General features: G+C 37.6%; 1 protein-coding gene and 1 non-coding gene across 4 annotated transcripts in view; one reads left to right on the top strand and one right to left on the bottom strand.

Moving 5' to 3' along the window:
• The window catches only part of PRORP (protein only RNase P catalytic subunit), a 136,895-nt gene that overhangs the window by 77,015 nt on the left and 33,410 nt on the right, over positions 1-26,470 (top strand). The window lies entirely within an intron of this gene.
• On the bottom strand, positions 3,638-3,744 carry LOC147349258 (U6 spliceosomal RNA). The gene has a single exon (XR_015150793.1). It is a non-coding gene; the product is annotated as a U6 spliceosomal RNA (small nuclear RNA).

Here is a 26,470-nt window from a genome sequence, read left to right as displayed (position 1 = left end):
TGTACACACAGCCTCTTTAGTGTGGTTCTTTCTTCTCGCTCTTCATAGCTCAGCTTTGGAACCCTCTCTAGGAAGTTCCCCCATCTCTCTGTCTGCCCCACCGCCCAGGAGGTCCTCTTTCTCCCACTACGTTGTCTTCGTCTGTGTGCTCTCCAAGCAGCCTGCTTTCATCCCTGTCATAGCACCAGTCATGTGATTGAATTGTCTTAAGTTTTTTAATAGAAGGGACTGTTCTTCATTTTAGCAATCTCAGTGTCCAACACAGTGTCTGGCCTGTGGTGAGTATGCAAAAACTGTTGAATGGATGGATGTTTGACTCAAGTGTTTTGAGGCTTGTGCAAAACACTCTGGAAGCCATCTCACATCACTTTGATAGTAGTGCTTATTGGGGACAATGTACCGTTTGATTCTCCAGGGTTTCTGGTGAATAACAAGTGCTTTTCATTTCCCTGAAGCCTTGAGGTCATAGATGGCAGAGGAAGGAGGGAATGCTGCTAGTGAATTCTCTGAGTGGGATGGAGGATACTAGTGTTCTGCTTCCTTCCCTCCCTAGTGAGAACAGGGCCATGCTTTAAAGTTAGGGGTAAGATAGTGTCAACATGTAACGTCAGAGTCTTTCAGTAGCTCACTGTTGACTGATTGGGACCTCTGGCAGGTACTGGCCAGGTCCACAGTGTTTGGGCCCATAGTTTTTTAATGCAACTTTATATCCCCACCAATCAGCATCAAGTTTGAACCTTTGTAGCTCATTGTAAAGATCATTCCTAAGTGTTTACCCCTAACTTGAAATCCCTCTCATCTTTATCATAAGTTTGTAGACTAGCAGCACCATCATCTATCAGATGGCAGGAAAACTGTACCCCTTCCCCCACCATTTATTGACTGGATGACTGTAAGTAAGACAGTGGAGCTTCTTTGGGCCTCAGTCCTCTCCTTTTGAAAGTGAGAGTCCTAAGTTTTTTGTGTTCCTGAGACCATGGAACTAAACTGGATTATTTCTCAAGGTCCATTCCCTATCCATTTTAAGATACATAATTTATATGAATTACTTATCAGTGTGCCATTGTTCACTGAGAGGGTTGATCAAAACATTTTTCCCCTCTAGAGATTATGTATTTGCCATTTGTTTGCCATTTAGCAGTGCTCAAATTCTAACTCATGAATGTATTGCATTTAGTGTGTTATTTTTAACCCCAAAGTTTCCTGGTATTAGGATTATTAATATCACATGGAGGCCTCTTATGGTGATTGTTTTTCTTTAAGGATAAGGGCCTAATATGCTAAGCAAGAATATACTGCCAGACTATTTACCTAAGGACACCTAGCACCTTTGGGGCATGTTACATCAATCAACACATGAGATAAAGGCTGAAATGTTTTTGTCACGGCCCTTCAACTCTCTAGTCTCAAAAAAAAAGTTCTTGAGCATTATATAAAAGCCCTTACACTTTACCAAAAGCCTTACTTCCTGAAAACAGAAATCAGATTTTAAGAGTTAAGAACTATAGTCATCAGAAAAAAAGTATCTCCTTCGGTATTACCATAAATACATAAATAGATCTTTGTCCTCCACCAAGGACATCATTGTTCTCCACCGAGAAAGAAATGCAAAGTATACAACATTTTAACAGAGAGAGTATCTGTCAATGGGCTCCTAACCCCCCAACTCTATCCTTATTCTACTGTTCCATACAACTGCAACCTTCCTGTTAGTTGGTGTTTTTTTTTAACATTTTATTATGAAAATTTAAAAAATGCATCAAAGTTTAAAGAATTTTATAGTGGATATCTACATACTCAGCTCTTTGGTTCTACCATTACCATTTTATTATACTTTCTTCTTTAGGTGTCTGTTTTTCTGTCTTTTGTCCATTTATAAGTTCATGTGGACTTTTTATGCATTTCAAAATAGACTACAGATATCTATATTTATACCTATTCTCTCTTGATCAGTATTTTCATTTCTGCCAAAACTGACTGAACTCTAGTGTGTAGGCATGACCACTTCTGCCTGACTCATTAAGGCTGTTGAATATCACAAGTCTTTTCCTACAGTGCTGTTGGCCTGTATGAAGTGGTTTTCACAGAACAGACCAGTGACATTCTAGAGGGACATTCTAATCAGCACTATCCAATAGAAATATAATGTTATTTAAAATCTTCTAGTAGCCACATTAAAAATGTTAAAAGTAAAAAGTTCACCTGTTAGGTAAAATAACTTTAGCTTTTTTATTAACCCATCGTAATCCAAAATGTCATTTCAACATGTAATAATACTTTAGTAATTACTAATAAAATATTTTATATTCTATTTGTATAGTAATTTTCATGGAAATCCAGTACATCTCATTTCTGATTAGTTCTATTTCAAGTGCTCAGTAGTAACTTGTAGCCAATATATTGAACAGTATAGTTCTAGACCTTCAAACTTAATGGCTATATCATTCCTCCTCCTAAATTTCCAGTGTCTGAAAGTGCTGACAGAGCAGTCAAATTTCCTAATGAATGTGAAAGAAGTAGTGATATTCATCACAGCAAACCCTAATTATACCCTTTCACATTGAGGCCATTTTTATTCATTTCCTTGTCAGAAACTTCCCAATTTTTTTCTTTCAATCACTTCTCATCTACACTCAGAGTTAAGTTACATTCCCTATACCAATATCGAGTGTATTTTATTACTTTTCTGCTGCCCTTCTTCTAATTTCAGGGTTTACCAGTTTGTCTTCTCTCATTTTTTGCTAGAACACTCTTTCTAGAACAGGTAAGATCTTTAAATTTCACTTGTAAAAATTAAAACTACATGCTAGTATTAAAATATTAATGAGTCTAGTTATAAAAATTAAAAACTGATCTCTGGTGGAATTGTTCTATATCCTGATTGCAGTATTAATTAAAAGTTGTAAAATTGTGTATGTGCACCTGTATGCATGCATGCACACATACACATGCACAAATGAAGAAATTGACTAGTTGTTATAAATTGAAGTTTTTACCTTATTGGCTAGAAGAAAGACTTTTGTCTGAGTAACTGGAAAGATGTTCCTATTTATGAAGAGTAAAGGGTCTCTTAATTATTTGTCAGAAGACAGCTGTATGCTTTCTTTCACCATTCACAGAATGTTTTTAATTTTGGATCATGAAGATGCTTCATCTCATTCTCTGATTTCGGTTAGTATATTTTATCCAGAAAGTGGGTGAGGAGAAGCCACACATAGGTCATACAAAATTTATCTGATTTCAGATACATCTGGGTGGTTTTTATTTTTAACTTTTAGCTTCTAGTTATGTGTTGACCAGCACATAGCAAAAACTTAGATTGGGAATTTGGCAGGAGTAGCAAAAATAACTAGTAATTCTGACAGTGACACAGTTTTGGAGGAAGAGGCTCATGTTAATAAGTATTAATTGTCTTGAAAAATATACATGTGTGACTATCTAGAAACACCTTAAATGTTGCCTAATTCAGGTATTGGATAAATAGATTGATTTAAATCCCTGGAAGACTAAGACATGCCTACTGAGTTTCTGATAAAAAGAGCAAAACAGTTCCCCTCCTCCAGTTTTCTTGAGCAGAGCAAGTCACACACTGTAGGCTTCATGACCACATCACATTGCATCTTTTTATTTTTTTGGTAAAAATATGGAACACTTCACGAATGTGTGTGTCATCATTGCACAGGGGCCATGCAAATCTTGTCTGTACCATTTCAATTTTAGTATATGTACTGCCAAAGCGAGCACTCACATTACATCTTAATAGAACTGGCTCAGATGCCACCATGAAACTGATGAGCATTTTTAGTGGGTGTATAACACTGAAAAGATTATTTTTTAATGTTTTTCTTAGATAATCATTTTATTCATGCTTTGCAATCACCTTATTCATTTACTTGTTTTTGTTTCCTAACAGTTTCCCACCTACCAAGAATGTAAGTTCCATGAGATTAAGGACCTTACCCCTTTTGTTCACTGCTGTATTCCAAGCACTTAAAACCATGCCTTGCACATAATGACTACTCAGTAAATATTGTCAAAAGAATGAGTGATTATCTTTATAGATTCTTCAGTAGAAAACTGTCAGCCAAGAGAAAATATCGCCAGGATATCTGCTCTGTATACTTTAATGACTGTCAGTGTTGTTCATGATAAAAGCTATACCTTATCCTTTTCACTTATCAAAATATTCATTTGTTTCTTTTGTCAATCATCTTTAGATGATGAGAAAAACAGGGTATTTCAAAGAATACTGTCTGTCAGGGAAGCAGGGTACTATTCACATCTAGAAGTAGGAAAATGATAAAAGCCAAAATAACAATACCTATATTATTTTGGGAAAAGCCAAAATAGCAACACCTATAGTATTTTATATTTTGGGAAAGAGTTATGTACTGTTTTAGAAGAAGGTATTATCAATAGACAAATGTCTATTATCAGTAGACAAATGCAGAAGTTGTGAAGTTTTATAAATTCTTATTCTGATTTGTGTCAAGCAATAGGCAAGAATGGACATGTCTTTCTAAAACAATACTTTTAAATAGCTGGGTGCCTAGATTGCCTAATGAGTATAGGCCTTCATACTTACTAAAGATTGGAAGAGTTATTATTTTTTGTCTTTAAAAAAATTTATTGACTAAAAAATGGAAAGATCAGGAAAAATAAACTCTGGTTAAGATCTGATGTGGGGCTCTGTTCCCAGCTCTGCTGCTACCTCCCTTTGTGATCTTGGGTGATCTCTTTTTTTTGAACCCCAATTTCCTTGTTTATAAAATGAGAAGACCAGGCTTAATATTCTTTAAAGACTCTCAGCTCTAAAAAACTTAAGGATTCCATCAGGCTCCCCATGAACAGCAATGCATTTCTTCCAAAAGAGGGTGCTGTGGTTTTTCTGAGTGCTCTAGCATTTTCTTGAGAGGAACTGAAGAGAGGTGGCAATCTCAGCTTAATTTCCTGTCTTTAGACTTTCCACTTTTGAGAAATACTGATTCCTTAAATTTATTTAGTTGTTTAGTTGAGGTGATGTAAACTAATTCTTGATGTTATTGATACTTTTTAAAGCTTTTTTTAATATGTTGATTTAGAAAATCTGGCAGATAAAATGTCTAAGAAAAAATAAAAAATACACAGTCTTACCACTCAGTATTAACATTTTGGTGTATTTCTGAGGTTTTTTTTGGTATCATTCAATTTTTCCCATATCTATATCTAGAGAGAATGGGAGAAGGAGTAGAGATTTTATTTTGTTTTTGGCTTTTCCCATCTGGTGAGACTTCCTATGGAATTTGTTTTGGGAACTGTTGTTTATATAGCCACACTCTTATTCAATATTTCGGTTGTTTCATATTTTAATATTAAAAATAGTGGTGTGAAGAATATCTTGGATGTGAATCTATGACATAATATGTTCAGATTTCTGAATCAAAAGCAATAAACATTTTAAGGTTCTTGATACATTTGTCAAATTGCTATCCTGAAATATAGCCCCTTTGATCAAATCATATATGGAATTGTGCAATGTGTGACTTCTTGTCTCTGGCTTCGTTCTCTTTTTTTAAATTCAAGTATAATTGACATATAACACCGTAGTTTCAGGTGTACAATGAAATGATTGGATACTTGTATACACTGTGAAATGATCACCGCAATTGGCTTCTTTTAATTAGCATGTTTTCAAGGTTTATCCATGTTATAGCATGTATCAGTTCTTCATTTCTTTTTATCATCAAATAATACACCATTGTATAGATACACCACATTTTGTTTATACATTTATCAATTTTATTATTTTTACTTTGGGGTTATTATGAATAACAATTATATGAATATTTGTGTATAGACTTTTGTGTGGATATGTATTTTTGTTTCTCTTGGCTGTATATCTAGAAATTGAATTGCCAAGTCGTATGGTAACTCTTTGTTTAATCATTTGAGGAACTATCAGACTGTTTTCCAAAGTGACCACACCATTTTACATTCCCACTAGTAAATATATAAGGGTTCTGATTTCTCCATATTCTCACTCACAGTTGTTACTGTCTTAGTCATCTTAGTGGGTGTACAGTGGTATCTCATTGTGGTTTTGATGTGCCCTGTTGGCTAATGATGTTGATCATCTGTTAATACGCTTATTATCTATTTGCTTATCTTCTTTGAAGAAATGGCTATTCAGATCTTTTGCCCATGTTTAAATTGGGTTAATTTTATTATCGAGTTGTAAGAATTTTTTATATATATTTTGGGTACTGAACTTTTATCAGATATAGAATTTGTAAAAATTTTCTCCCACTCTATGGTTCTTTTTACTTTCTTAATGTGTCCTTGGGACCACAAAAATCTTGAATGATGATAATGTCCAGTTTATCTATTATTTTCCTGTTGTTTTCATATCTTAAGAAACCATTGCCTAATCTAAGATCATAAAATTTGTGCCTTGTTTTCTGCAGTTTTATAGTTTCAGCTCTTATATTTAGATCTTTGATCAGTTTGAACTGATTTTTATATATGGCATAAAGTATGGACCTAACTTCATTCTTTAGTTTATGGATATCCAGTTGTCTGGCATAATTTGTTGAAAAAGCAATTCTTTCCGCAATTGAATTACCTTAGAACTCTTTTTAAAAACCAGTTTACCACACCCTCCCTCCAACCCCCACCCTCCCCAAATCAATTGACCACAAAAATGAAGGTTTTAACAGACCTTCAGTTCTGTTTTATTGATCTTAATGTTTATTCTGAGGCGATTACTGTAGCTTTGTAGTAGATTTTGAAATTGGCAAGTATAAGTCCTCCAACTTTTTCTTTTTCAAGATTGTTTTGCCTATTTTGAGTCCATGTGAATTTTTAGAATCAGCTTGGCAATTTCTACAAAGAAGCCATCTGAGATTTTGATAGGGATTGCATTGAATCTAGATATTTTTAGGTGTTTTAGAAAATAAATGATGAGACTGACATTTTTATATGTTTGTTAACAGTTTTTTGAATTCATATCATTTTTCTAAGTTCATATGTTTATGCTTTTTTCTGTTTGGCTTATTAATATTTATTTACTTTGTATGCACTCTTTGTAGATTAACTTATTGGCCCTTATGGTATTTATTGTAGATATTTTCCCAATTTGCCTTTTCCTATTGCTTAGGGCTTCCCTGGTGGCTCAGATAATAAAGAATCCACCTGCAATGCAGGAGAGGTCTTCAAACCCTGGGTCAGGAAGATCCCCTGGAGAAGGGAATGGCTACCCACTCCAGTCTTCTTGCCCAGAGAATTCCATGGACAGAAGAGCCTGGCGGGCTACAGTCCATGGGGTTGCAAAGAGCTGGACATGACCGAGCAAGTAACACTTCACTTTTTTTCATGAACTTTGGTATATAGAAATTTTGGTATATAGAAATTCTATATACTTTTGGTATATAGAAAAATACAGGTCATTTTTTTTTTTCCTTAGTTTTCTTTCTTTTTTTTTTTTTTAATTTAGAAAATCTTGCTTCTTCCTGAATTTATTCTTAGTAAAGCAGGTGAACCTTGGCCACCTTGGTCCAGAAAGCCAGGTTAGTTAAACAATTTAAAGTTAGATTATTATATTTTTAAACTCACTTATTCTTAAAATATATGTAATAGACATGTTTTGTTAGTATTAAAATTTTTTTTTAATAATTTATAATAGATCAATCTATTTTAATCCCTTGGATTTTTTGTGTTATTTTTGTTTTCCCACAAACCTCACCAAAATATCTTGCTATTATTTGTAATATTTGCTATGATAAAAGAGTATTCTATGTACATTCCTGTCATTGTTCATTCAGCACAACAGTGTAACTTCAAGCTCTTACATCTAGCCTCCTTTAGGAAGAGTATGTTCTTGATTCTCCTATTTATACTTTTAATTCTGAAAAAAAGACTTTCATTTGGCTTTCTTTTCCTATACGCTCTGTTCTTACTTCTTTCCATGCATCAGAAACTGTAAAAAGAAGAGTATTCTTCTCTCTACCCGCCCCCCACCCCCCAACTACAGCCTTTTCTTTCTCTCTCATTCTCTCTTTTTTCTCTCTTTCTCTTGTTCTTTCCTTTTGCTTCTCATTCTAATTGGCCAGCTTTGAGCTACAGAGTTTCTTCTTTTTTGTGTGCTGAATTAACCCACTACCCCTTTCATCTTCGTTCTTTTTTTAAAAAATTAATTTTTAATTGACTTATAGTTGATTTATGTTTCAGGTATATACCAAAGTGATTCATTTATATGTAGTATATTCTTTTTCATGTTATTTTCCATTATAGATTATTACAAGATACTGAATATCATTCCCTGTTCTGTATATTAGGTACTTGTTGGTTGTGTATTTTATATATAGTAATGTGTATCTGTTAATCCCAAATTCCTAATTTACCCCTCACCCCTCTTTACCCTTTGGTAACCATAAGTTTGTTTTCTGTGTCTGTGAGTCTGTTTCTGTTTTGCAAGTTCATTTGTATTATATTTTAGATTCCACATATAAGTGATATCATGTGACACTTGTCTTTTTTTTTGTCTGATTTACTTTACTTAGTATGATAATTTTAGGTCCATCATGTGTTGACCTTTCACCTTCATTCTGACTCACTTTCTAAAGTACATCATTCCTGGTTCTACCTTAACAACGAACGTTGGTACTACTGACATTTTAGGCCAGATAATTCTTGTTGTGGGGTTATGTTATTCATTGTAGGATGTTTATCAGGATCCCTGGCCTCTCCCCAGTTAAATGCCAGTAGCATTGCCTCCCCACCTTTCTCAGTTGTGAATACCAGTGTCTCTAGACATTGCCAGATATCATGGGGCAAGACTATCCTTCAGTTAAGAATCCTGTAATTGACCAAGCAAACCACTATTCTAGTTCCAAAATGTAAATTCCTATCTCAACTGTATTTTCTTCACTACCTTTTCTTACCTATTCCCCAACTAGAGCCAAATAAAATTCTTCCTTGCTACCCATTAGATCTATAACTTGATGCTGTATCAGAAGCATCCCTTATATTAGCCATAGCATACATTTTGGCATTATGTACTTGACCCATGAGCGATCATTTATTAATTGAGTGATGTTACATCTCTCTGATAACTTCATCTATAAAAGGAGGATAAATACCTACTCATTGGATTTTTTTAATTTAGTTTTTTTTAGCACCAAAAGCATTTTGTATTGGGGTATATATAGCCAATTAAAAGTGTAGTGGTAGTTTGAGGTGAACAGTGAACGGACTCAGCCATACATGTATCCATTCTGCCCCAAATCCTCTCTCCCATCTAGGCTGGCACATTAACATTGAGCAGAATTCCATGTGCTATATACAATCAGTTTTTGCTTGTCCATTTTAAATATAGTAGTGTGTATATAACCTTTCCAAAGTCCTTAACTATCCCTCCCCCTGGCAACCATGAATTCTTTTCTAAGTCTGTGAGTCTCTTTCTGTTTGTAAGTCAGTTCATTTGTATCGTTTCTTTTTAGGTTCCACATTTAAAGGATGTCATATGATATTTCTTCTCTGTCTGACTTCACTTAGTATTAAACTCTCTAGGTCCATCCGTGTTGCTGAAAATGGTCTTATTTCATTCTTTTTAATGGCTGCCTACTCATTGGATTTTAATGAGAATTAAACAAAAGAATGGGCTTCCCTGGTGGCTCAGTGGTAAAGAATCAGCCTGCAATGCAGGAGACATAGTTTTGATCCCTGGGTCAGGAAGATCTCTTGGAGAAGGAAATGGCAACCCACTCCAGTATACTCGCCTGGGAAATCTGATGGACAAAGAAGCCTGGTGGGCTACAGTCCATGGGGGTCACAAAAGAATCAGGTGAGACTTAATGATTAAACAGCAACAAAAATAAAACAATGCTTTTTAATTGTTGACCACATTGTAAATGCTCAATTAAGAGTAGATGTTGTATTACCATCATCACTACTCCATTGCTCACATCCTCTATTGAGCTGACTTTGAGATGGCACATAGGCATATCTCAAAAATTGTCCCTGATTGAACCACGCTATTCTTTCAAGCTAAAACTAGTCTCTCCTCCTTGGAATTCCTTGGAAAAGTATTTTCTCTTTTTCTTGTATCACTTGGCACTCTTTACCTTATGTTACAGTTATTAATGTACATGTTTTTTCTTTATACTTGTCATTCTACTCCTTACAGTTCTCAATGTATCTTTCACCCTCATAGTCTATCCAACACATTCTCACATGGTACAGTAGTAGTAAATATTTTGAATAAGTAAATAAATTTAGAAACTGAACTGGTGAACAAGCTCAGGGTGTTACTGAATTCAAGCTCTATTGCTTGCCACACAAAACAGGCCAGTAAATTAAGAGATGAGGTGTTGGGGCCAGGAATAGCAACTTTGTTGGTAAATCCAGCAGACTGAGAAGATAGTGGACTGGTGTCCCCAAAGCCATTTTTTCCAAGTTTGGATGCCAGTTCTTTTATAGAACAGAGAGAAGGATTAAGAAGTAAAGCCAAAAAAACCCCCCAAAAACAGTTCAGTTCAGTCACTTGGTCGTGTCCGACTCTGCGACCCCATGAACTGCAGCATTCCAGGCCTCCCTGTCCATCACCAACTCCAAGAGTTTACCCAAACCCATGTCCATCGAGTTGGTGATGCCATCCATCCATCTCATCCTCTGTCATCCCCTTCTCCTCCTGCTCTCAATCTTTCCCAGCATCAGGGTCTCTTCAAATGAGTCAGCTCTTCGAATCAGGTGGCCAAAGTATTGGAGTTTCAGCTTCAACATCAGTCCTTCCAATGAACGAACACCCAGGACTGATCTCCTTTAGGATGGACTGGTTGGATCTCCTTGCAGTCCAAGGGACTCTCAAGAGTCTTCTCCAATACCACAGTTCAAAAGCATCAATTCTTTGGCACTCAGCTTTCTTTATAGTCCAACTCTCACATCCATACATGACCACTGGAAAAACCATTGCCTTGACTAGACGGACTTCTGTTAGCAAAGTAATGTCTCTGCTTTTTAATATGCTGTCTAGGTTGGTTGTAACTTTCCTTCCAAGGAGTAAGTGTCTTTTAATTTCATGGCTGCAGTCACCATCGGCAGTGATTTTTGGAGCCCAGAAAAATAAAGTCAGCCACTGTTTCCACTGTTTCCCCATCTATTTGCCATGAAGTGATGGGACTGGCTGCCATGATCTTAGTTTTCTGAATGTTGAGCTTTAAGCCACCTTTTTCACTCTCCTCTTTCACTTTCATCAAGAGGCTCTTTAGTTCTTCTTCACTTTCTGCCATAAGAGTGGTGTCATCTGCATAATAGTAAGTTGTTGCAAATATTTCCTGGTTCTAGCCAGACTTTAGAGGGGATGTGCTAATTGTTTCTTTCTTGCAGCCATTCACAGGTGGGCCTGGCCAGGATGTTTCCTGTGAACTTAAAGATTTTAGTTTAATATAGGCGTGGGAGGCAGGGTTCCCAGAAATAGACCATTATATATACTTTAAGCTACAGGCAACATCCCTTTAGGGAAGGCAGCAAAAGCAATAGAATACAGAGGTCAATGTAAAAGAAACAAATACAATAAGGATTTAGATTTGTTCTTCCCTATTACAAGGGTAACTTATTTTAACACCAGCAGAATAGTAACTTGGGGGTTTGGATCTACCACTTATTATCTGTGTGCAACCCAACTCACGATATACTGGAGTGTTCAATAAAATAGTTTTGTGATCAGCAAATAAAACTTTAGTAGGAAAAAAAATTCTTTTTATCCAAAGTATTTTGTCTTATAAAAGTAATTTAGAGATGTAAATAACACTCTTTGGTGCCATACAATCAAGATATATCCCTTTGTTTTAGTTGTACTGTCCCCCTTTTTAATTAGCCACTAGGAAATAGGTATTAAATTGGAACTTCATTATTTTGGAATATTTACATTTTCTTCAAGAACTCGTGAAGTACTACTCACAGACTTTTCTAAGCCCCTTTTGTAAATTAACAGCAAGTTAAGGATAGAGTGAGATGGACCTATAGTGACATTTTTTTCTACAAAGTGACATAAAACATATATGAAAGCTAGGGCCTACATTTAAAAGTGTTTAGACTCTGGGTGTAAACAGATTGTAACATTTGAAAGTGTTTTCTACATTTGAAAAGTGTTTTATGGCCACTCAGAAGATAGTTTGGACCCTACCTGCATAATTTGGCTCAGCTACTATTTCCTGTGTGACCATGACATTTGAATGGAGTCCACATCTAGACACAGCTTCATGTATTTTCTAGAGACAGGCTGGTACTATGAATTTTATAATACACAGTGAATATACTGGTAAATTTCTGTATGCTTACTTGCTTGTATCAAAATGTATCTCCTTTTGTCTATTGCCTGGAAAGTAGAGGTATCAGTTTCTAGAAACACTGCAGAAAAACTTTCCTAAGTGGTGGCTTTCCACATGGACCCTGTTGTTATTACTTTTTTCCACTAGGCAGGAAGTGACTAGAATAAAGATTCTTAGATTTAGAAGATCTTAAAAGTCTACTTGTCTGAGTTCCCCCTGCCTTTGTCTTCATGTGATTGCCTTATCTGTCTCCTGGCTTCTTTCCTTCTGTGTCTTGCAAGGTTATTGGATGCAGGACTCACCTGGATAATTCAGAATGATGTCATCTCAGGGATCCTTCACTTGATTACACTTGAAATTTTATCCAAATAAGATCTCATTCACTGATTAAGGCCATGGATATGTCTTTCTGAGGCTCACTATTCAGTACTGCACTCCCAGTCTCACTCCACATTCTGCCAGGTTCATTTTACAGCATGCTAACAAATTGTGAAACATTGATAAGTATTTGGTGATAAATATTTTGATATGCTGATGTGTTAAAAAGCAAGAGTGTTCCAGAAAAACATCTACTTGTACTTTATTGACTACGCCAAAGCCTTTGACTATGTGGTTTACAACAAATTATGGAAAATTCTTATAAAAAGATGGGAATACCAGACCACTTGACTTGCCTCCTAAGAAATCTGTATGCAGGTCAAGAAGCAACAGTTAGAACTGGACATGGAACAACAGACTTGTTCCAAATCAGGAAAGGAGTACATCAAGGCTGTATATTGTCACCCTGCTTATTTAACTTTTATGCAGAGTATATCATGCAAAATGCCGGACTGGATGAAGCACAAGCTGAAATCAAGATTGCCAGGAGAAATATCAATAACCTCAGATGCGCATATGACACCACCTTTATGGCAGAAAGCAAAGAACTAAGAGCCTCTTGATGAAAGTGAAAGAAGAGAGTGGAAAAGTTGGCTAAAAATTCAACATTCAGAACACTAAGATCATGGGATCCAGTCCCATCACTTCATTGCAAATAGATGGGGAAATAATGGAAACAGAGACTTTATTTGGTGGGGGGAGGCTCCAAAATCACTGCAGATGGTGACTGCAGCCATGAAATTAAAAGACACTTGCTCCTTAGAAAAGCTGTGACCAACCTAGACAACATATTAAAAAGCAGAGACGTGACTTTGCCAACAAAGGTCCGTCTAGTCAAAGCTATGGTTTTTCCAGTACTCATGTATGGACGTGAGAGTTGGACTATAAAGAAAGCTGAGCCCTGAAGAATTAATGCTTTCGAACTGTGGTGTTGGAGAAGACTCTTGAGAGTTCCTTGGACTGCAAGGGGATCAAACCAGTCAATCCTACAGGAAATCAGTCCTGGGTGTTCATTGGAAGGACTGATGCCAAAGCTGAAACTCCAATACTTTGGCCACCTGATGTGAAGAACTGACTCATTGGAAAAGACCCTTATGCTGGGAAAGATTAAAGGCAGGAGGAGAAGGGGATGACAGAGGATGAGGTGGTAGGATGGCATCACCAACTCGATGGACATGAGTTTGAGCAAGTTCTGGGAGTTGGTGATGGAAATGGAAGCCTGGAGTGCTATAGACCATGGGGTCGCACAGGGTTGTACATGGCTGAGTACTGAACTGAACTGTATTAAATGCTAAGACAGAGAGTGAGTGAGTGAGTGAAGTCGCTCAGTCGTGTCTGACTCTTTGCGACCCCATAGACTATAGCCTACCAGGCTCCTCCGTCCATGGGATTTTCCAGGCAAGAGTACGGGAGTGGGTTGCCATTTCCTTCTCCAAAGACAGAGAAGGAACACCTAAATCAGTAGTGAAGAAGTGATATCTAAACTGAAACCAAAAGATCAAAAGGAAGGAGAGAGGAAAGAGGTGGCTAGATTAGTGTTCCAGGCAGAAAGGAGCATCCGTACTCACTTCCTGTTTTAGAGCCACACCTCCTACAGGAGAAATCAAAAATGGCAGCTGACAGTTCCTCTTGTTGCTCCCTGGCAAGTAGGGGCAGGTGTGAGCTTGGGGTGAAGAGAATGAGTCACTCATCTCATCTGTAGCATTTCAGGAAATGCCAGAAAACCTCAGTAATTAAGGACTATTTTAGTGCAGTATTTTTAAGAATTACAATTAATGTAAAAAATCCATGAAGAAAATAACAAAAATTTAAAGAAAGAAGGATCAGTAGCATTGATTTTCTCTTTTGCCTCAGGCACCAATACAGTCTGGCATTGTTGTTGTTGTTCTTTGTTGTTCATTTGCTGAGTTGTGTCAGACTTTTTGTGACCCCATGGACTAGAGCATGCCAGGCTTCCCTGTCCTTCATTGTCTCCCAGAGTTTACTCAAACTCATGTCCGTTGAGTCAGTGATGCTGTCTAACCATCTCATCCTCTGTTGCCCCTTATCTTGTCCTCAATCTTTCCCAGTATCAGGGTCTTTTCCAATGAGTCGGCTCTTCACATCAGTTGGCCAAAGTGTTGGAGCTTCAACTTCAGCATCAGTCCTTCCAATGAATATTCAGGGTTGATTTCCTTCAGGAATAACTGGTTTGATCTTCATGCTGTCTAAGGGACTCTCAAGAGTTTTCTCCAGCACTACAGTTCAAAAGCATCAATTCTTCAGCATGGTACTGTTTTGTGGCTTTCTTTAAATTTTAATATTTTGTTCATCATAGATTTTTGCATCAATTTTGACTTTTAAAAATACTGCATTAACAGACTACTTATCTTGATTAGTGAGTGTTTTGGTCCCCCTTTATATTGTGTGTTCAAGGCTAATAAGTTCCTCAGTCACCTCACTCGGGTCCCAGCCCTGTAACTAAGATACACACACAGGATCCATGCTTAGCCTGTTGGGCAGTCTCTTCTGGGGCTTGAGTCTAGAGGGTGTAAAGACAGAGATGTGGTTAGAAATACCTCACAGTAATGGCAGTGGACATCTGTGTTCCACTCTGTTGTGACGTGTGATGTGCATGCTCAGGCACACCTCTAGAGGCTGTCCCGGAGGCCGTGTGTAACGCCCCTCCTGTGCCATGATCTTGGTCATGTACCACTGTGGCCCCCTCTTGGTCTTGCTCCTTTTCTGAGCTGGTGGTGTTGTGTTCAGAATCCATATTCCCTTCCTTTTTGAAAATCACAATCATCTTTGTTTATCTCCAGACTTTTATCCTCCCTTCTTTAGAGAAAACCAATAATGGTTGCATGATTGTTTGTATATATAAGTTTTCTTGGTACCTTAGGATGAAATTCAGCCAGGGCTGGAGAAACGAACTCATTTGAGATGACTTTTTTTCAGTCACGTCCCCTTGCCTTGTACTTCTTTTCTCATTCAGTCTTTGACCAGAATTTCCAGCTGGAACATAATTTTGAACATTTATTATTTTTAGTCATCATTTCATAATATTATACTAACTGTTGAAACATAAATAAAATGACTTTTTTTTGCTGTCTATAACTTAAAAATAATAATAACAGCTAGTCATTGGCCCTGAATATGTGAACAGCAGAGATTAATGAGTTCCAGACTCAGGGGATTTCACAAGTGCCAGAGGCATCCATAGAGGAAACAATAATGTTTACTAAGAAATAGCTGGAAGATTTAGAGACATTATTCAGTAAGAACTTATGTCCAAACTCCAGTCTTGGCAAAGAATAGTCCCCAAGCTGTCATATATTCAGCAGTAACTACAGGTCTGGTTCAGGAACTTCATAGCAAAACTCAGAAAATAAAAATTCAAACATATTTGGTAAAAGCAACAAGAAGCTTAACAATTACCTGAGGGAAAGGTCAAGAGAAATATCGATACTCCTCACCAGGTTCACTGATGAGGCCTGTCCTGACTCCCTGACTTCTGTAGAGCATTTGGCCCCCTCAGTCCAACTTAGCATGACCCTATTATTTACTGTTTTTTAAATTTATAATTATTATTTCTTGGTTGTCCTGGGTCTCCGCTGCTGCACCTCCAACCCACATCTCCATCTAATCTGTGAACACTTTGACGTTTACTCTGTCTGAGTCTGAGGTCCTCACATGTGAAAGATTTCCTTCCTTTGCTGTTACAAAGTCCAAGCAAGCAAGCACTTGTCACTCCTGCATCACCTACAGTTTCCTCCCTGTCAGTCCTAAATAGCAGAAATAGCAGTTTTCTCTGTCATTTCCTCTGCTTTCTGAGAAATTGTCAATATGGTATCAATTTATCAGGTGTTCTACTTTTACCAGAATGAAACCTCTCCCCAGTGCCAGGAGAGGTGACATTTCCCGTTACTGCTGTACATTGTGTCTGTATCTGTTTTGTAATCTGTATTAGGAAAGCATCATTGTGTGTCGACCACAATAGCATCATTAGAATAGAACATACCTTTCCAATGTCGTGGGTCTCGGTGACACTTGCCTCCTTGTGTTAACCTTTCAAGTTTACTTTTCTTATTATTCATGTTCTAGAGATTGTTAATTAGGAATGAGGCCATAGCCTGCTCTCTACTTGATATTTTTGTTGATAAATTATTTAAAGGCTCTACTATAGTATTCTTTGGGTTTCCCTTGTGGCTCAGCTGGTAAAGAATCTGCCTGCAATGCAGGAGACCTGGGTTCAATCCCTGGGTTGCGAAGATCCCCTGGAGAAGGGAAAAGCTACCCATTCCAGTATTCTGACTAGGAGAATTCCATGGACTGTATAGTCCATGCTTCCCTGGTGGCTCAGAGAGTAAAGCATCTGCCTGCAATGCAGGAGACCCAGGTTTGATCCCTGGGTTGGGGAGATCCCTTGGAGAAGGAAATGGCTTCAATACTCTTGCCTGGAAAATCCCATGGACAGAGGAGCCTGGCGGGCTACAGTCCACAGGGTCACAAAGAGTCAGACACGACTGAGTGATGTCACTTTCACTTTCACTATAGTATTCTTTACGTATCACACCAGCACCTCTATGTTGGAGCTCTTCTTGATTTTACATTATTTTATTGAGACTTCTTAGGGGCTTCCCAGGTGGTACAGTGGTAAAGAATCCACCTGCCAGTGCAGGAGATGCAGGTTCAATCCCTGGGCCAGGAAAATCCCCTGGAGGAGGGCATGGCAATGCTCCATTATGCTTGCCTGGAAAATTCCATGGATGGGGGAGCCTGGCAGGCTACAGTCCATGGGATTGCAGAGTTGGACAGGACTGAATGGCTGAGCACACTGAGACTTCAAACACCACCCAATCATCTACTTTAACGCTTCCTGTCATATACCTAATATGAAATGATACATATCCTCTTTTCCCCTCTCATTTCCTGTGGGGCGTGGCAGATTTTGAGGAAATGAACACTTAGGAAACTTGATCAAGAATAGTGCTATTTCCTGGATAACTGTCTTTTAACTTGCATTATAGAGGCAGAGTTAGAAATCATACAGGGGAAAAGAAAAAGAAGGGCAGAAAATAAAGTCAAAGCAGTCAGTTCAGTCGCTCAGTCATGTCCGACTCTCTGCGACCCCATGAATTGCAGCACGCCAGGCCTCCCTGTCCATCACCAACTCCCAGAGTTTACCCAAACTCATGTCCATCGAGTCGGTGATGCCCTCCAGCCATCTCATCCTCTCTCGTCCCCTTCTCCTCTTGCCCCCAATCCCTGCCAGCATCAGGATCTTTTCCAGTGAGTCAACTGTTCGCATGAGGTGGCCAAAGTATTGGAGTTTCAACTTCAGCATCAGTCCTTCCAATGAACACCCAGGACTGATCTCCTTCAGGATGGACTGGTTGGATCTCCTTGCAGTCCAAGGGACTCTCAAGAGTCTTCTCCAACACCACAGTTCAAAAGCATCAATTCTTCGGCACTCAGCTTTCTTCACAGTCCAACTCTCACATCCATACATGACCACTGGAAAAACCATAGCGTTGAATAGACAGACCTTTGTTGGCAAAGGAATGTCTCTGCTTTTGAATATGCTGTCTAGTTTGGTCATAACTTTCCTTCCAAGGAATACGTGTCTTTTAATTTCATGGCTGCAATCACCATCTGCAGTGATTTTTGGAACCCAAAAAAATAAAGTCTGACACTGTTTCCACTGTTTCCCCATCTATTTCCCATGAAGTGATGGGACCAGATGCCATGATCTTAGTTTTCTGAATGTTGAGCTTTAAGCCAACTTTTTCACTCTCCTCTTTCACTTTCATCAAGAAGCTCTTTAGTTCTTCACTTTCTGCCATAAGGGTGGTGTCACCTGCATATCTGAGATTATTGATATTTCTCCCAGCAATCTTGATTCCAGCTTGTGTTTCTTCCAGTCCAGCGTTTCTCATGATGTACTCTGCATATAAGTTAAATAAGCAGGGTGACAATATATAGCCTTGACGTACCCCTTTTCCTATTTGGAACCAGTCTGTTGTTCCATGTCCAGTTCTAACTGTTGCTTCCTGACCTGCATCCAGGTTTCTTGAGAGGCAGGTCAGGTGGTCTGGTATTCCCATCTCTTTCAGAATTTTCCACAGTTTATTGTGATCCACACAGTCAAAGGCTTTGGCATAGTCAGTAAAACAGAAATAGATGTTTTTCTGGAACTCTCTTGCTTTTTCGATGATCCAGCGGATGTTGGCAGTTTGATCCCTGGTTCCTCTGCCTTTTCTAAAACCAGCTTGAACATCTGGAAGTTCAGTGTTCACGTATTGCTGAAGCCTGGCTTGGGGAATTTTGAGCATTACTTTACTAACGTGTGAAATGAGTGCAATTGTGTGGTAATTTGAGCATTCTTTGGCATTGCCTTTCTTTGGGATTGGAATGAAAAGTGACCTTTACCCGTCCTGTGGCCACTGCTGAGTTTTCCAAATCAGAGCTTCTTCTAAAATAAAGAACTTTGAAAGTTCTGCCTAGTGTTATCATGATATCTGGGGACCTTCTCACTCATGGGGGCCAAACTTTTTCCTAAATCAGATGAAATCTCAACTATTTACAACAGATTTTATATTGCAAACATTTATTTAATGCTTATTGTGAGATATATATCAAAGGTGCTTTATAAATGATATTTTAGTAAATTGGTATTTAATCATCATAACAAATCCTCCTCTCAAGGAAGAGCTAGTATTAGTTTCCATTTTATAGCTGAGAAAACTGAGACGGGTTAGGTAACATCTCTAAGGTCACACAGTTAGTAAGTAAACGAGCTGAAATTAGAATTCAGGAAATCTGACTTTGAGTCTAGTGCCCTAAACACTGTATAATGCAACCTCTCCAATTTATTTTCTTCCTAAAATTCCAATGGAGAACAATGTTATAGCCTATATCAGAAAATACTGATGAGCATGAAACATTATTTAAAAAACAAACCACTTAAGGACTTTGTCATCTGTGTAGCGCGTTTATCTTTGTAGTTATAACTTCCCCCAAAGCTGCTAATTACAGTAATGTTCCCTCCCTGTTGTTTGTTGTCTGCTTGGTTCTTCCACGTGTATCCCAGTTTTCAAATGACATGATTTATATCTAGCTCTTTTGTGGGTGTTTTTGACCACAAGCTCCTTTTTCTAGGTTGTGGTATATTATGGGATTGTGTGAAATTGATTATGTTCAGGGTTAGAGGAATAATGTCCTTTCATCTGTTTCTCTTTTAGCTTAATTGTAATTCTTGTTGGCTAATTTTTGTATATATCCACGTTCACATCTAATTTACTTTTCATGTAGATTTTGCTAGTATCAGAAATTAATTCTTTTATATGTCTCTGCATCTGTTTTCTATTCCTCTTTTCTAAGTGTGTTAATCTTAATTGTTTTAATGGAAACTCTTACAGTTATTTTCATAGAGTATCACATACCACATACATAAACTTACCAGGTATTCTGAATAAATCTACAAGGGCTTGGCTACTTTGATAGGCCATTTTTCTATTTCAGTAAAGGGAGCCCCAAGAAACAAAGTTAGTCAACGTTAAGCTAAGGATTCTTTTTAATACTTGCCTTTCCTCTCAACATTTCACATGTTTTTAAATTTGTTTATGCTTTCCTTTTTGGTAGTTGTGACATCTCTCTGGCAACAGTACAACCTGCCTAATCTATAAATTAAAGTATGATTAGAAAAGAGCTTAAGAAATTTAGCTCCTGGTGAATCACATACCTTAGCCTGACCAAAGTTCTAACAAGCTGCAGCATTGTCACTAGAATGCTGGTGACTTAATGCCAATTACTATGACTTAATTATTACTCTCATAAAACCTATGAATTTAAATATGTATATTTTACATTAGTTGCCATAGTTTTAGCTTTACTTGTACAAGAAGTATTTACTGAAGACCCTCTATTGTTGATTTTTGTGCTATGATGTTTCTCAGAAGAACTGTTTGGTTTATTATGAGCCATCTTAACTTTCAAATGTAAACATTTATTATTTATTAGATTGACTTCCTGTTCTGTGCCAGGCACTGTGCTAGGTATTATGACATGCAAAGATGAACAAAATGCATTTCTTTCTTTGTCACGGAGTTTATAATCCTGTAAATATTTAAATTCTTAATATGTAGAATATTTATAAGGACCTTAAGAAATGTTTAAGGAAAGAGCTTTAAAAAAAATGCATAGGCTAAAGAAAACTACTTCTAGCTAAGGAGGAATCAAAGAATGCTTTATGGAGACATAGGCATTTAATTTGAGTCAACACAATTAGGTTTTGAGAGCTAGAGTTAGGAGATGGGAAAGAAGAGGGGCTGATTCCACATCCACACTATTCAAATAGCACCATGTAGCCAAGTAGTACTTAGGAGATACAGGGTAAAGAGTCGAGAGAAAGTAATAAATAGCACCTAATTTCTTTTTCTTTTATCAACACATGGCAACCTTAATGTGATGTAATTTGAGAGGAAATATGAAATTTTATACCCAGTTGAGAATAGTTGGTTAAACAAAGCAGAAAATTTTTCATTGTCTTCTTAATATTATTGGCTTTTTGTTTTAGTTGCTAAGTCATGTCTTGACTCTGCAACACCATGCCATGGACTGCAGCCCACCAGGCTCCTCTGTCCATGGAATTCTCCAGGCAAGAATACTGGAGTGAATTGCCATTTCCTGCTGCAGGGAATCTTCCTGACCCAGGGATCAAACCTGTGTCTCCTGCACTGGCAGGCAGATTCTTTACCACTGAGCCACCAAGGAAGCCCAGTAGTATGTTTATCTATCTCCAAAATCACATTTTCTTTTTCTTTTTACTCTAAAAAATAGTTTTAATGAAGTCTGCTTATTTACCTTAAAAGTTCTGTTATAATAACATAACACATTGGTATAAAGTCCTCTTGGGAGCATGAAAGCCATCTGTGGTCTGGGATATCTTCATTTAGGTTTTTCTGCTTTTGTCTGTAAATCTGAGTTAGTCTGTTTGCTTTTTATATTCTTCCTCTTATGTCCTGTCTATCCGTAGGCTAACCTACTGGTCAGAAAAGAGGAATCCCACCAAAAATAAGAGATTCTTTTTACTTCTTAGAGAGTCCCAGTTTGTATCTCACAGCAAAATGAAATAAATGGAAATTGGGGCATATTTAAAACATTTCTTAAAATTATAGTTCAAATTATAAATTATGTTTTCTTTGTTGTTCATAGATACATAACGTGTTATTTAAAGACTTAGTCCATAAGCTGTAGCTTTACAACATTAATTTTTAAAAGTTAATAACCAGCCCATTGAGTATTATTGCCTTTTTTTACATGTGATAAAGAGAAAATATACCATATAACTTTGATGAATGCATATGTTTAAAGGGTACAGAAATGAAAGCCTATATAATATGCCATGCTTTCATTTCAGTTATTTGGCCCCTTTAAGAAAACCATAATTCCTCCATGTATTGTAGATGGCAGTACTTGGGTGGAAAGTGTAAGCAATACAAGAGATTTGAGAATGATTAGCAGCATTAGCAGTAATGATTAGCATTACTCTTAATGAGTAACGTTCAATTGAAATTTTCTTTCTTTGTTAATTTTTCTCACTCACTGGATTTTTTTTAAACAATCATAAACTTTCTTTTTCACTCATACTGTTTTCGTTCAAGTTTTCTCCCACCATCACCTGACCTCCCTCTTCACCCCACTTTGGTTTCAGAAATCACATGCTTATACAACCATTTTCTCTTTAGATGGCAGTGATTGGAAACTAGTTGATCAGGCCCATGATGGGGTCCTGAGTATTTTTTCTCAAGCAGGTCAAGTAACAGATGGCATTGCTGTAAATTCTAACAGGGACAGGGAAACACTGTCACATGTGTTTCAAATACACGTTCATTACAAATCTACAGTTCCAGGGTCAGTGAAGTCTGTCTTTGCATGGAGGGAAGAAGCTGACTCAGGAATATGAAAAGCTCTCTTGTTCTCCCTAAGCATTGGGAATTCTGCTGCAGGATTCTTTCAGTATATATTTATTGAATGCTAATTATATGCTGTGCATTGTGCTGGGTAGGCATATCGTGCATTATGTACATGAAAGGACAGGGTACCTACCCTCAGACACCCTTCCCAAGTATAAAGTGTGGTAATTCCTATATTAGAGGCATGTAGAAGATACAATAAGACATAGAAGAGAAATAGATGGGTGTAACAGACATAAAAATAATCACAAAATACTGTCCTTCCAAGTTTGCTGGCGTCAAACTCCTTCAAAGCACAGCACTTGAGGAAGCTACTATTGTTCTATTAAAAAAGACACACAAGAAGAAGCCTATTTCCTGTCCATAGCACAGAGGGAGAAGTGCCTAAGAGTCTAACTACAAGTGGTATAAGTTAGGCCATGTGTACTCAGTTGTGTTCAACTCTTTGTGACCCTGTGGACTGTAGCCCACCAGGCTCCTCTGTCCATGGGATTCTCCAGGCAAGAATACTGGAGTGAGTTGCCATTTCCTACTCCAGAGAATCTTCTTGACCCAGGGATTGAACCTGAGTCTTGCATTGCAGGCAGATTCTTTACCACTGCACCACCTGGGAAGCCCGTAAGTTAGGCCACCGGTTGTGTAAAGGAGGTAAGGGAATCACACACACTTCCTTGTTCTTAACTCTCTAGAAGGTTGCCTAAGAAATGGCCAATGTTGGTTGCCTCTGGGGTGAGGAGCTAGGTGGCTGGGGCATAGCATGAGAGAGAAACTTTTAATTGAGTACCTTTGATTTCTTTTAGAGTTTGAGCCATGTGAATTTATTACCCAGACAAAAATAAAGTTAATGCTTTCCTTCTTTGGTACATCGCATTACCATATTTGAGGAGAATATATACTAGTTGTCTTTTATTTGGTGGGTTGTGTAGCCTGCTAAACTCCTAAACATGTAGTGGACAGGAGAAAAAAGTTTTGCTAAGGATCACTTAGGCATCTGTAACATTTTTTGTTTTGGTTACAGGGAACTTCCCACTCTTACTTTTTCATAGAGCTCAACTAGTAAGTATATCCTGATAAACATCAAGTGGCTGAGTGGGAGTGGTTCCTCCCAGAGAAGCCAACTATAGTTTTGTTTTGTTTTTTAATGTAGTGAAGAGCTGTGTGTTTTTGTTTGGTTGTGTTTTAATGGAAATTGCAGATGGTATGGGCCCAGAATCCCTGGCACAAAACAGATTGTGAACAGAAAAATGTGGTTAAGTCCCTATGCATTGCTCAGAATTTGGAGCAGCTTAGCAGATTTCCTTCTTGAGATGAATTGTTTGGGATATGTCATTGGAGGACTCATAATAGGATGTGTAGCAGCATCAGCTCTCTTGAAATAAATTTCTGTAGTTGAAAGATTTTTCAAATATTGAGTATTCTAAAAGAAATCCCATTGAAGAAGCCATAGCCCATGTCCTTAGAAATTCAGTGTATGTTTATGGTTCATGTAAAGATGATATTGGGGGTTGTAAAGAAACAACTTTAGTTGAAACCTGATAAATAAAACAGAATGAAAAGTATATACAAGGAATAGTACAAGTTACATATTTTATATAAATGCATATATGCTAAAGCTCAAGATATGGCTGGTGGACATTAACTGGTTAATCTTTAAGAACTGTGTTACTACTAATTGAATAATAAAACAGCTAACATTATGATTGCATATAACAGGTTGCAGATCACTTTTGCAGTGTTTATCTCACTTGATCATGTGTTAACAAATTTATTTGGGGTAGGTTCATATTGTAATGAAATCATATTTTTTCATTTGACTCCCATCTCTCTATATGGTTATGACCATGCAGGTGCTTTTGACAGAAAAAAAAAAAAGGCACCTGAGTGGACTTTTCTTGATGTACTCACCCTATTAACTGAGAAAAAAAACACATCTACGGTAACATCCCATCTTTCCGCCCCTTTTTTATATACTTTAAGCTCTGCCCTTTGTAAGTCCATGCCGGAACACTGTAACTTATGGCAAGACTCTCCAAACTGGTTCTGCCACCTCTTCCTCCTGCTCCTTCATAGCAGGTAGGATTCCTTTTTAAAGTGGTGGAATTTTTTTGACCGGCTTGATATCTTCCAATCGTAAGGAATCCTGTTCTGACATATACTTCATTTTCTCTTCTCTGCTCTCAAAGTTGTTTTCTCTTTTCTTTGACTCATTAATTCATTCACCCAGTCAGCAGATATTGATTGATCGTCTTAAGCACCAGGTCCTGTTCTTTGTGCCAGGGATGTAGCAGTCAACGAAATAGAGAGGACTCCCTGCCCTCATGAAGCTCACCTTATTTTTACTGCATGCCTACCATCAGAGTTGCTGCTGTGGATAACCTCCCAGTTCCTCTCACATTTTCGTCTCTGTGGATATTGCCCCCAGAGTTGTGCAATGCATGGCCAGCTCAGCTCCACACAGTGGTCCTGTCTACCCTGCTGAATTGACTGTCAGTCAAAATTCATTTGTTATGGTAAAGTCAGTTAGTTGCCATGTTCCAACAGCGCCCAGAATGCAACCCCTTCCTAAAGGAAAGCACGCATTCCTCTCCTGTGGGGTAGAAGAGGACTTTGTGGGGAACCAGCCTTTGTCTTTTCCTCAGACTACCTGTGTTGAGCCACTCTAAAATACACTTACTACTTACTTCTTTCTTTACCTTCAGTAGTAATTGAAGGACTTTTTTCCTTTGCTTTGAGCAGTTTTTTTTTTTTTTCTTTGTATCATGAAACATGAAGTGTTTTTTCTAACTTCTTTTCCCTCACAATGATTACAGCATTTTTTTCCTGAGCTGTGTAGTGGTTCTTCCACTTTGATTTGTGGCCAGTAAATGTGCAGTTGGTAAGGAGTCTGTACCCTGTATTTTGAAGACAAAGTTGCATTTTATGTATGTATTAGGAAGAGAGATTTGAGAAAAGAATAGCATTGAATTTCGTTATACCATTATCTTGCCTTGTAACAGCTCAGTTCTAAATTCTTTAAAGCTCAGGTTTTCCTTGTGATCAAAATATGGAGTTAAAATGCCTGTTAATAATACCCCTTTAATAACAAACCTTTCCATGGTCAGATGGAAAGGTTTAGAGATTGTGCAATTAGAGAATGCTTTCTATCCACAAATTCACTAGCTGGGTACTATACGTTCATTAATAATTAGGCTCAAGTATGCTGGGATTCAAATCTGCTTTGGAAACTAATTTTCCCAAATATTTTGTTTCCTAGATCTTTACTGAAATGATGAACATCAGACATCACCTCTACCAACTTTCTTCCCTAAGAAAGTTTGTCCTTTGGTCTTTTCCATGTCCAGCCTTCTAAAACTTCACTTCTGTTGCAGATCTCATCCTTTATAGGCCTATGAGGGACCTCTGTTTCAAGTAATTTTTGGATGTGTATGAATCACATATAAAACACGAAGGCTGCTGTTCCCCTAGCCTCACTTCCCTCTTGGTACTTCACTTGCTGCATCCTTTTTAGACTTCAAGCATGGTTAATGCTCTCAAATCCTTTCCTCTTTCGATTCTTGTTCCTGTTTTTAATATTTCATAACTCAATGCCTTAATCCTGGGCAACTCAGCATATATTTTTACTGCTTACATTGGCATAACACTCTTCAGTGATAATCAGTGACTTCTATGGGAAAATGGGAGCTCATATTATTGAGGACCTTCTGTGGATCAAGTATGCTGGGCAGTTTGATACGCAGTCTCATTTTAGTTCTCCCAACAGTCCCATAGATAGTGGTGTTTCCTTCTTAAGGATGAGAAAACTAAGGCTCAAAAAGGGTTAAGTAACTTGCC

Source organism: Bos grunniens, chromosome 21 (genome assembly GCF_055505025.1).
Source record: "Bos grunniens cultivar Pamir isolate PY7600 chromosome 21, Bosgru_T2T1.0, whole genome shotgun sequence".
NCBI classification, from domain to species: Eukaryota; Metazoa; Chordata; class Mammalia; order Artiodactyla; family Bovidae; genus Bos; species Bos grunniens.
This window is presented reverse-complemented; position numbering and strand designations above follow the sequence as displayed.